Here is a 2,915-nt window from a genome sequence, read left to right as displayed (position 1 = left end):
TTTCTTGTTAGCTCTGGGTGTCGACGGCTTTGTGTTGGGAATCTTTGTGAATCCAGGCTATGTTCTGCTCTTCTGCTCTTCAATCAATGACATGAGTCTGAAGCATCAAGCAAGTGACTTGGGCACCACTATACTACCTGAGGTCTCTTAAGTCCTGAAGCACTCTGTATAAGGCTTAGAAAGCTTTCCTCTGCGTCACCTTGTGCATAGGAAACCAGGTTACTTCTAAGAGACATGCAGCACCTCCCTACAGAAAGAAGGGAGGACTAATACCCACAGAGGGGGAGACTCACTCAAGTGTAGTATTTCAGAACCTGCTTGGACAAAGTCTCATCTGTCAGTCACTTCCTGAGCAAAGGAAGGAAGGAAGGAAGGAAGGAAGGAAGGAAGGACCCCAATTATGTCTCCTTTTGTGTCCTTTTCACAGTCTTCTTCTCATGCTCTGATGAATATTGTGATTCAAGTTGGCCATGTCCCCTGGGTTAACCCCAGTCCTTAGCATCTCCAGCCCACCCAACCAACAAATGGTTGATCACACATTTACAAACTTGGGATGTATTTTGTCCGCTGTAAGTTTGGGGGTAATTTTCATCAACTGTGGGACTTTGTTCTGACAGGACACTCACAATCTCTCATCACACCCACATAATATAATAAGAACTTCGTGTTTCCTCCATCATGTGTTTATTGTTGTCAGGGAACTGAAAGCTCGCCTGCCAGCCAGCACTATCTTTCCTTGTTTCTCAGTTTGTTCTTTAAAAAAAATTTATTTATTTTTATCTTATGTGCATTTGTGTTTTTGGGCTCTCAGGCCTCTGGAACTGGGATTATAGACAGCTGTGGGCTGCCATGTGGATGCTGGGAATTGAACCTAAACTCTCTCTCTCTCTCTCTCTCTCTCTCTCTCTCTCTCTCTCTCTCTCTCTCTCTCTCTCTCTCTCTCTCTCTCCATAGCCCTGCCTGGAAAACTTTCACTCTGCTCCCTGAGTGAGTAAAAGTGTTGTGCTTCCTTTTATTTTATGTTTATATGTTTAGGTTTGTTGTTTTGTGTGTTTGTGTGTGTGTGTGTGTGTGTGTGTGTGTGTGTGAGAGAGAGAGAGAGAGAGAGAGAGAGAGAGAGAGAGAGAGAGAGAGAGAGAGAGTTTCATTATGAAATCAAAAGTCAACAACAGGGAACTTTTTGTTCATCCATTCACTTACTTACTTACTTACTTACTTACTTACTTACTTACTTTATTTATTTATTTATTTACTTCCTTACTTACTTATTTACTTACTTACATACTTACTTACATAGTGGAAGAGTTAGTCAGTACATAATGATCAGAATGGTAGGGGTATCCTTTGGAAAAGAGTAAGATATCATGACTTTCCCTTTCAGGAGGGCGCGTTCTGGGAAGATAGGAAAGGTTTCCATTGCCTGCTGGCCACCAAGTCCTTTTCCCAAGGTCAGGCATTTTTTTTAGATAAGCAAGGGTCTCCTTTTGAGGAAGTCTCAGGGTCTGACATTAGCATCTGACTGGTGCCTATTGTCAAGGCCAAAGCTACACTCCTCAGCCCCTCCCTGTCCTGAGGTGACCTAACCTGACCTGAGAAGCCACACCCCACCCCAGTTCACTGGCCCCTCTTCATGTAACTAACACTAAGTATAGCATAAAATGTAAAATGTGGAATCTCTTCTCAATGAAATGCTGCTGGCAGCTATTCGATGAATTCATTCTCAGATCCCGTCGTCCTTACACCTCTTCAGGTCACCAACCAACCCAAAGCAGGAGGTCTCTTTCCAGCAGGGACGTTTTCTTTCCATGTTTCTTCTTTTGTATCTTGCAGTCAGTCCAGATGTGCTGGTATATAGTCCCAGAGGTGGGAGGGAGGGAGGGAGGGAGGGAGGGAGGGAGGGAGAGAGAGAGAGAGAGAGAGAGAGAGAGAGAGAGAGAGAGAGAGAGAGAGAGAGAAACGGAATTGCTTTTTATTTGACCAGTTTTAATGATTTAATATTCAGCTATTTCCAGCCACATTTCTTATTACCAGCGAGCACCTTCGTCTGAAAACATTGGAACCCCCATCTGTACATGTCACGTTCTCCAGCATTAGTGAGATGGAGGCCACCATATTCTTAGCCAGGAAGGAAGGAAGGAAGGAAGGAAATAATGGATCTACATTCCCAAAGGGAAAAAAAAAATAAGGTAAGTTTTTAAAAAAAAGTTACATAGAAAGAATGAATAAATGAATAAAAATAAATAATAAAAGAAATAATTGAAACAGTCAATAAGTAAAATGAGTCAGGCTGAGCAGATAAACAGACATATGAAAGAAGGAAGTGAAGGAATGTAAGTAAATGACTAGGTGGGTCATTTTTTTTAAAAAGTAAGTAAATGAGATGGGCTGAACAGATAAGTAAAGTAAGTAAGCAAGCAAGCAAGCAAAGAAATACGTAAGAAACGATCGATCCATTGCTCGATCAAGCAAGCAATCAATCATGAAAAAAAAGTGAGACACATCCACTCAATCCAAAAAGGACAAAACATGTAAACTCACGGTTCACTCAGGGCCCCATCTTCCTTCCAAGTTGCAGTCAGTCAGATCTCTGTCCGAACAGAAAAGAAAGCAATTGTTTTCTCTTTGAAGAGTTTTAATAATATTCCCAGCTGTATTTACCACTGGATGACCAGCGAGCAGCACCGCACTAGCTAGCTAGCCCCCTTCTCCCCCGGACCCATCTGTACATGTCACACACATGGGACAGTCAAGAAAGATAGATAGATAGATAGATAGATAGATAGATAGATAGATAGATAGATAGATGAGTAGATTTCGGGAGAGATGGCTCAGAGGTTAAGAACACGTCCAGACAGACAGACACAGACACACACACACATTACATATAGAGAATTATCTATAATTATTATATATTA

The 2,915-nt window shown here is 41.8% G+C and overlaps 1 long non-coding RNA gene across 1 annotated transcript; it reads right to left on the bottom strand.

The window, feature by feature from the left end:
* Positions 1–1,237: 1,237 nt before the first annotated feature.
* LOC119803971 lies at positions 1,238–2,869 on the bottom strand. Its single transcript, XR_005283770.2, has 2 exons — positions 2,539–2,869; positions 1,238–1,844 (listed from the first exon to the last, which is right to left on the bottom strand). It is a non-coding gene; the product is annotated as an uncharacterized LOC119803971 (long non-coding RNA).
* Positions 2,870–2,915: the final 46 nt, after the last annotated feature.

This window comes from Arvicola amphibius, chromosome 18 (assembly GCF_903992535.2).
Source record: "Arvicola amphibius chromosome 18, mArvAmp1.2, whole genome shotgun sequence".
In the NCBI taxonomy this organism is placed as follows: Eukaryota; Metazoa; Chordata; class Mammalia; order Rodentia; family Cricetidae; genus Arvicola; species Arvicola amphibius.
Note: the sequence above shows the minus strand (reverse complement) of the source record. Positions and strands in the feature narration are given on the sequence as shown.